This window comes from Molossus molossus, unplaced genomic scaffold (genome assembly GCF_014108415.1).
Source record: "Molossus molossus isolate mMolMol1 unplaced genomic scaffold, mMolMol1.p scaffold_m16_p_4, whole genome shotgun sequence".
NCBI classification, from domain to species: Eukaryota; Metazoa; Chordata; class Mammalia; order Chiroptera; family Molossidae; genus Molossus; species Molossus molossus.
The window spans coordinates 48,071,303-48,080,909 of record NW_023425377.1 but is presented as its reverse complement, the minus strand read 5'-3'; the positions used below and the strand labels follow the sequence as shown (position 1 = coordinate 48,080,909).

The 9,607-nt window shown below is 41.7% G+C and overlaps 1 pseudogene; it reads right to left on the bottom strand.

Annotated features, from left to right (window-relative positions):
• Nucleotides 1-579: 579 nt before the first annotated feature.
• Nucleotides 580-1,139, bottom strand: LOC118643763 (annotated as a pseudogene).
• Nucleotides 1,140-9,607: the final 8,468 nt, after the last annotated feature.

Genomic DNA, 9,607 nt, shown 5'->3' with positions numbered 1-9,607 from the left:
GCACAGGTCACATTTTAGAGAAAAGAACCAGCTAGTAAGGGATAGGCCATTTCAACTCAATTCTTGCCATTCTCTTCTTGACCACAGCTACTTTTTATTCCCTTTTAAACTTATCTTTATTGTTGAATGTATTACAGATGTCCTCCCTTTTTTCCCCATTGACCCCCTTCTCCCCACTCCCACCCCCCTCCTGCCTTCCCAACACTATAGTCTGTGCCTACTGGTTATGCATATATGCATATAAAAGTTCTTTGGTTTATCTCTTCCCGTACCCCCCCCCTTCCCTTTGAGGTTCATCAGACAGTCTAACAACCAAATTTGTGCTTCTTAATTCCTTAACATTTTTACCCCCCCCCAACACCCTCCCATTTAGCAACCAACAAAAAGTTCTCTGTATCTATGTGTCTGTTTCTGTTCTGCTTGCTAATTTTTTAAAGGGGGATACCAAATTACTTTATTTGAAGGAATGGTACAAATGAAAAGATGTAAGTGGATGATTTGATACAAGTTATAGAAAAGGTAAAGGTAACTCCAACAGACTGCTTCGGTGACCAGGGAAATCACCCCCGTGGCTATGGGAAGCCATCCTAAGACTTAGCTCTCGTCACTGTCTCCCAGAGTGTGCTTGTCAAAGAGATACTCTGCCATGCCAGTTTCAGGGGCCCCCAATCTGCGCAAGTTGGTTACGTGGTCACCCAGTTCTTTGATGGATATCACCTGCTCATTCAGGTAGTGAGTTTCAAGGAAGTCACACAAGTGAGGGTCATTTTTGTCAGTGGCCAGTTTGTGCAAATCCAGTAGTGACTGATTCACACATTTCTCCAAGTGTAATGCACACTCCATCACATTCAACCCATTCTTTCAGTCGTCATGGTCTTGATATCCTGGAGGAAGATTCGGCCACCTCCTTAGTTGTGCAGCTTTATTAGTTTTTCAGCATGTTCCCTCTCTTCATGAGATTGGTGAAGAAAATATTTGGCAAAGTTCTTCAAAGCCATATCATCGCGGTCAAAGTAGTAAGATATGGACAGGTAGACATAGGAAGCATAGAGCTCTAGGTTGATCTGGCAGTTGATGGCGGCCTCAGAGTCCTGATGGTAGTTCTGGTGCACCTGGGAGGTGGATGTGGTGGACGTCATGGTGGGCGGCTAAGGAGAGGCGGCTGCCCGGTGCTGGAGCAGGAGCCTTGGGGATATCCGAGGCACTGTGAGGAGGTGGTGGAAGGCTGGATCAGTTGGCTGGGGGGGATGGGTCGAGCATCAGATTCCATCCAAGCACTGTTGAAGCAGGAAACCACCGCAACTCACCGCGAAGACTGTCCTGCTTGCTAATTTTGTTTGGAGAATCAATTGTTGATAGATATGCATTTATTGCAATTTTATTGTTCACATTTTTGTTCTTCAAAAAGACTCTTCAGCATTTCATGTAATACTACTTTGGTGGAGATGAACTCCTTTAGCTTTTTTTGTATGGGAAACTCTGTATATGTCCATCGATTTGAAATGATAGCTTTGCAGGATAGAGTAATCTTGATTGTAGGTTGCTGCTTTTCCCCACATTGAATATCTCTTGCTGCTCCTTTCTGGTCTGCAAAGTTTCTTTTGAGAAATTGTCTAACAGTTTTATGGGAGCTCCTTTGTAGGTAACTAACTACTTTTCTCTTGCTGCTTTTTTTTTTCTTTAATCCTCACCCGAGGATTTTTTTTCCCATTTATTTTCAGCTAGAGTGGGAGGGAGAGAGAGAGAAACATCGATGTGAGAGAGAAACATTGCCTGGTTGCCTCCCGCATGACCCTGACCAGGGCCGGGGACCGAACCACAACCAAGGTACGTGCCCTTGACCAGAATTAAACCCGTGACTCTTTGGTCTGAGGGCCAACACTCTAACCACTGAGCCAAACCAGCCAGGGCTCTCTCACTGCTTTTAAGATTCTCTCTTTGTCTTTAAGCTTTTACATTTTGATGATGATGTGTCTTGGTGTGGACTTCTTTGGGTTCATCTTGTTTGGGACTGTCTGTGCTTCCTGGACTTGTATGTCTGTTTCCTTCACCAAGTTAGGAAAGTTTCCTTTCATTATTTTTTCAAATAGGTTTTCAATTTCTTTCTTTTTTAAAAAAAATTTTTTTTTCTTTATTGATATTAAGAGAGAGAGAAAGGGAGAGGGAGATAGAAACATCAATGAGAGAGAACATCTATTGGCCGCCTCCTGCATGCACCCCACTGGGGATCAGGCCCACAACCTGGGCATGTGCCCTGACTGGGAATCGAACCAATGACCTCTTGGTGCATGGGTCGACACTCAACCACTGAGCCATACCAGCCAGGTAGTTTTCAATTTCTTGCTTTCTCTCTTCTCCTTCTGGCACTCGCATGAGGCAAACATTGGTGTGCTTGAAGTTGTCCCAGAGGCTCCTTACACTATCATCATTTTTAAAAATTCTTTGTTCTGATTGGGTGTTTTTTGCTTCCTTATATTCCAAATTGATGGTTTACTTCTTGGCTTCACCTACTCAATTATTGATTCCCTATAAATTAGTCTTTATTTCAGTTAGTGCATCCTTCATTTCTGACTGGTCCTTTTTTTTTTTTAATTAAAAAAAAATGATTTTAGAAAGAGAGGAAGGGAGAGGGAAAGAAAGACAGAAACATCTATGAGAAAAAACATTGATTGGCCGTCTCCTGCATGCCCCTGACTTGGGATCAGGCCCACAACCTGAGCATGTGCCCTGGCCAGAAACTGAACTGGCAACCTCCTGGTGCATGAGTCAATGCTCAACAACTGAGTCACACCAGCCAGGCTGACTGGTCCTTTTTTATGCTCCTGAAATCCTAAGTTCCTTGATGTTCTCACTAAGTTCTGTGAGCATTCATATAACTAGTGTTTTGAACTCTGTATCTGTTAGATTGCTTATCTCCATTTTGTTTAATTCTTTCCCTGGAGTTTTGTTCTGTTCTTTCATTTGGGACGTTTCTTTGTCTTCTCATTTTGGCTGCCTCCCTGTGTTTGTTTCTATGTATTATGTGGAGTTGCTATGTCTCCTAGGCTTTCTAGGATGGCCCGTTGTAGTAGGTGTCCTATAGGGTCCAGTGGCACAGCCTCCCTGGTCACCCCACTTGAGCCCTTCAGGTGCACCCCACGTGTGGACTGTCCACCCTTGTGTTGTAGCTGAGTCTGATTTCTGTTGGCATGTGAATGGAAGGTATTTACTCAGGCTGATCAGCTGTAAGGACTGGCTGTGACCACTGACCTCTGACTACCTTGGAGGATCAGTTGTGCAGGGGTCCACCACACAGAGCAAGACTTACTTCAGCAGGGCTCTGGTACCCCCTGAGTCTACTCCTTGAGTGTGTTGCAGTGGAAGTGGTTGGGTGGTGGTGTTTCGACCCGACATAGTCTAAAGCTGTCCACTAGGTGTGCTGGCTCTGTGGCAAGGTCAGCCACGGCCTGTGTTCTACCTGGGACCACCAGGCATAAGCTACAAAGCAATCTACAGATGGCTGCTTCTTGTGCTGGGCTTGGAGGTGCCCAGGCAAGGCCAAGCTGTGAACCAAGGCTGGTTGCTTCTAGTACCAGGCCTGGGGCCAGTTAGCTAAAGGTATGGGGCTTGCTGAAGCCAGATGCTGTTTGTTGGAGAGAATTTAGGAACATCTGAAACAGGAGCCAGGACAGGCCAATCCTATGGTAAAGCCACTGGAAACAGCTTGGGTGGGCCTGAAAGTTGGCAAGACAGGGCCTCAAGGAATCACCAGGGCAGGGAAAACAGTGTGAGCCAGGTTGCTGAAGTCCCAGATATGGTATCCGTCTGTTTTCCCCATAGGGGAAGGGCTTACCAAAGGAACAACAACCTCCACCAGGATGCCAGCACATCTATCCAAAAAAAAGCTGCCTCTCCAGCTCTTGCCCCAATCCCAAACAACTCAGTTCTTCCCCATGGGTCTGTGGTGCATTTCAAGCTGCCTCCCCCATGCTGCAGAGGCAGTGAGTCCAAGTAAGTCTGTGAGTGGACCGCAGGAACTGCCTGAGACTCTAGAAGCCTCAGCTTCCCTCAGCCTCAATTCCCACTGGTTTTTACAGCCAGAAGTTATGGGGACTTCTCTTCCTGGCACTGGAACCCTGAGCTGGGGGACCTGGTGTGAAATGGCAACCCCTTGCTCCTCAGGGAGGACCTTCACAGCCGAGGTATCCTCCTATTTTTATCTGCCACACATGGGTATGGGGCCAGCCCATCCATACCTCTACCCCTTCTACCAGTCTCAATGTGGCTGCTTCTTTCATTTCATAGTTAAATTAAACATAGGACTTCCATTCAGCTCAAGTTAAGGCAGTTCCAAATGATGGTTGTTCTGTAGTTTAGTTGTAATTTTTTAGTTGTAATTTTTTATTTTGGGAGGAGGCAAGTACCGCATTTACCTACACTGCCATCTTGACCGGAAGTCTGCCACAGCTACTTTACTTTTTAAAATTTTCTTTCTATCTATCTATCTATTTATTTATTTATTTTATTTTTTTAAGTTACAGATGTTTCTCCTTTCCCCCCCATTGACACCCTCCTCCTGATCCCACCCCCCTCCTGCGTTGTTGTCTATGTCCATGGTTACACATATATGCATATAAGTTCTGTGGTTTATCTCCTCCCTCCCCCCTATCCTCCTCTTCTGAGGTTTGTCAGTCTGTACCCTACTTCTATGTCTCTGGGTCTATTTTGTTCATCAGCTTGTTTTGTTCATTATATTCCACAAATCAGTGAGATCATGTGATATTTGCCTTTCTCTGATTGGCTTGTTTCATTTAGGATAATACTCTCCAGGTCCTTCCATGTCATCTCAAAGGAGAAGAGATCTTTCTTTATTACAGTTGCATAGTATTCCATTGTGCATATATACCACAGCTTTTTTATCCACTCATCTATTGATGGACATTTGGGCTGTTTCCAGCTCTTAGCAATTGTAAATAGTGCTGCTATACACTGCAAGAAATGTTAAAAGAACTGCTGTAATTAGCAGTAGAAATGGAAAGAAAAATAGAACCACACTAAACAAAAATGGCAATAAATAAGTACATATCAATAATCACCTTAAACGTGAATGGATGGAATGCTCCCATAAAGAGACACAGAGTAGCTGATTGGATAAGAAAGCATGACTCATCTATATGTTGTTTACAAGAGACTCACATAGGTTGAAAGTGAAGGGATGGAAAAAAATTTTCCAAGCAAATGGAAAGCAAAAAAAAGCTGGGGTAGCAATTCTCATATCTGATAAAATAGATTTTAAAATGAAGACCATAACTAGAGACAAAGACGGCCACTACATAATATTGAAAGGATCTATCCAACAGGAAGATATAACCTTGATAAACATATATGCACCCAATATAGGAGCACCAAAATATATTAAAAATCTTCTGGAGGACTTCCAAGGAGAAATCGACAACAATACAATCATAGCACGGTACTTCAACACCCTGTTGACAGCACTGGATAGATCCTCTAGGCAAAAAATTAGCAAGGAAACAGAGACTCTAAATGAAGCACTAGACCAAATGGATTTAATAGATATCTACAGAGAATTACACCCCAAAACTACAGAATACACACTCTTCTCAAGTGCACATGGGACATTCTCAAAGATAGACCACATGATAGGACACAAACTAAATCTCTACAAGTTCAAGAAGATTGAAATCATATCAAGCATCTTCTCAGATCACAATGGCATGAAACTAGAAATCAATTGCAACAAGAACATGCAAAGACATTTCAACACATGGAGGCTAAATAGCATGTTATTAAACAATGAATGGGTCACCGAGGAGATCAAGGAAGAAATTAAAAACTTCCTGGAAACCAATGAAAATGAACACACAACAACACAAAATCTATGGGATGCAGCGAAAGCAGTTCTGAGAGGGAAGTTCATAGCACTACAAGCCTACCTCAAAAAACAAGAAAAATTTCTAATTGACTGTCTAACCTCACAACTTAAAGAATTAGAAAGCAAACAAAAAGAAAACCCCAGAGCAAGTAGAAGGAAGGAAATAGTAAAGATCAGAGCAGAAATAAATGACATAGAGACCAAAAAAACAATTCAAAAAATCAATGAAACAAAGAGCTGGTTTTTCGAAAAGATAAACAAGATTGATGGACCCTTAGCTAGACTCACCAAGAAACAAAGAGAGAGAACCCAAATACACAAAATCGGAAATGAAAGAGGAGAAGTAACAACCAACACCACGGAAATACAAAAGATCGTTAACAACTACAGTGATACCTCGGTTCTCGAACATAATTCGTTCCAGGAGGACGGTCGAGAACCAAATTGTTCGAGAACCGAAGCAATGAAACCCAATAGGAAATAATGGAAACTGGATTAATTCGTTCCAAGCCCCAGAAAATGCCTATTTCCTGGCCTAATTTGTATATAATATGTAGAAAAACATAAGTCTCAACAAGAAATAAAAGTGTACAGTATGTCTAAGGGTTAAATTCAGTGTAAAGCGTGACTCTCTCCACAAAGCGTGACTCTCTCCACAAAGCGTGACTCTCTCTCTGCACTCACACTGATGACGCAAGCAAGGCACGCTGGGCCGAATGAACGCCATTCGGCTCAACTCGGCTCATCTCGGAAGTTCGAGTTCCAAATATTTGTTCGGATTCCAAGACAAAAGTTTCTCGAATCTCCTGGTTGAATACCAATTTGGTCGAAAGTCAAGGCGTTCGAGAACCGAGGTATCACTGTACTACGAACAACTATATGGCAACAAATTTGACAATCTAAGCGAAATGGACACATTTCTAGAAACACACAGTCTCCCAAAACTATTCCCGGAAGAGATAGAAAACTTAAACAGACCAATAACAACTAAGGAAATTGAAGAGGTAATCAAGACTCTCCCAGCAAACAAAAGCCCAGGCCCAGATGGCTTCACGGGGGAGTTTTACCGAACATTCAAAAAAGAACTAACACCCATTCTCCTCAAACTATTTCAAAAAATTCAAGAAGAAGGAAGACTTCCAAACATGTTCTATGAGGCCAGCATAATTCTAATTCCAAAACCAGAAAAAGACATTACAAAGAAAGAAAACTACAGGCCAATATCCCTGATGAACATAGACGCCAAAATCCTGAACAAAATATTAGCAAATCGGATCCAGAAATACATCAAAAAAATTATTCACCGTGACCAAGTGGGATTCATTCCAGGGATGCAAGGCTGGTACAATATTCGCAAATCAATAAACGTGATACACCACATAAACAAAATGAAGAATAAAAACCACATGATCATATCAATAGATGCTGAAAAAGCATTCGACAAAATCCAGCATCCATTTCTGATAAAAACGCTCAGCAATGTAGGAATAGAGGGATCATATCTCGACATAATAAAGGCCATATATGAAAGACCTACAGCCAACATCATACTCAATGGACAGAAACTAAAAACATTTCCATTAAGAACAGGAACACAACAGGGATGTCCACTTTCGCCACTCTTATTTAACATTGTACTGGAAGTCTTAGCCACAGCAATCAGACATGAAGAAAAAATAAAAGGGATCCAAATTGGAAAGGAGGAAGTGAAACTGTCATTATTTGCAGATGACATGATATTATACATAGAAAACCCTAAAGACTCCATCAAAAATCTACTAGACTTAATAAATGAATTTGGCAAAGTAGCAGGATACAAAATTAATGTCAAGAAATCGACGGCATTCTTGTACACCAATGATGAACTCACAGAAAGAGAAACTGAAAAAACAATCCCATTTACCATCGCGCCAAAAGAATTACGATACCTAGGAATAAACTTAACCAAAGAAGTAAAGGACCTTTTTGCAGAAAACTACAGGTCATTGAAAAAAGAAATAGAGGAAGACATAAAAAAGTGGAAGCACATACCTTGTTCCTGGATTGGAAGAATTAACATCATTAAAATGTCCATACTACCCAAAGCAATCTATAGATTCAATGCAATCCCCATCAAAATACCAACGACATATTTCATAGAACTAGAACAAATACTTCAGAAGTTCATATGGAACCAAAAAAGACCCCAAATAGCCACAGCAATCTTGAAAAAAAAGAACAAAGTAGGTGGGATCAGAATACCAGATATCGGGTTATACTACAAAGCGACTGTAACCAAAACAGCCTGGTACTGGCACAAGAACAGGCATATAGACCAGTGGAACAGAACTGAAAACCCAGAAATGGACCCAAGGCAATACGCTCAATTAATATTTGACAAAGGTGGAAAGAGCATACAGTGGAGTAAAGACAGCCTCTTTAATAAATGGTGTTGGGAAAATTGGACAGCTACATGCAAAAAATGAAACTAGACCATCAACTTACACCATACACAAAAATAAACTCGAAATGGATAAAAGACTTAAATGTGACCCGTGAATCCATAAAAATTCTAGAAGAAAATGTAGGCAACAAAATTTCGGACATCATACGGAGCAGAATTTTCACTGATACATCACCTAAGGCAACAGAAATAAAGGAGAAAATGAACACATGGGACTACATCAAACTAAAAAGCTTCTGCACAGCAAAAGAAACAATCATCAAAATGGAAAGGCAACCCACTGTATGGGAGAACATCATTGCCAATGATGTATCAGATATTGGAAATTAACCCCTTATCTGATACATCATTGGCAATGATGTATCAGATAAGGGGTTAATTTCCAATATATAGAGAGTGTTCCTACAACTCAACAAAAGGAAGACAAAGAACCCAATTAAAAAATGGGCAGAGGAGCTGAATAGACACCTCTCCAAACAGGACATACAAATGGCAAAAGACATATGAAGAAATGCTCAACATCACTAATCATCAGAGAGATGCCAATTAAAACAACAATGAGGTATCACCTCACACCTGTCAGAATGGCCGCCATCAACAAATCATCAAACAACAAGTGTTGGCGAGGGTGTGCAGAAAAGGGGACTCTAATACACTGCTGATGGGAATGCAGACTGGTGCAGCCGCTATGGAAAACAATATGGTGCTACCTCCAAAAATTAAAAGTTGAACTTCCATTTGACCCAGTGATCCCACTGCTGGGAATATACCCTAAGAAGCCTGAAACACCAATCAGGAAGAATATATGTACCCCCATGTTCATAGCAGCACTATTTACAATAGCTAAGATCTGGAAACAGCCCAAGTGTCCACCAGTAGACGAATGGATAAAAAAGCTGTGATACATATACACAATGGAGTACTATGCAGCTGTAAGAAAGAAAGATCTCTTATCCTTTGAGACGACATGGAGGGACCTGGAAAGTATTATCCTAAGTGAAAGAAGCCAAGCAGAAAAAGACAAATACCACATGATCTCACTTATATACGGAATATAATGAACATAACAGTCTGAGGAATACAGTAGACCCAGAAACATGGAAGTAGGGCACAGACTGACATCCCTCAGAAGAGGGGGTGGGGGATGGGGGGTGGGAAGAGATAAACCACAGAACTTATATGCATGTATGCATGACCAATGGACATGGACAACTAAGCCAAGGACGGGGCGGAGGGGGGTGGGGTGGGGGGTGCCAATGGGGTAAAAAGGTAAAATATCTGTAACAAAA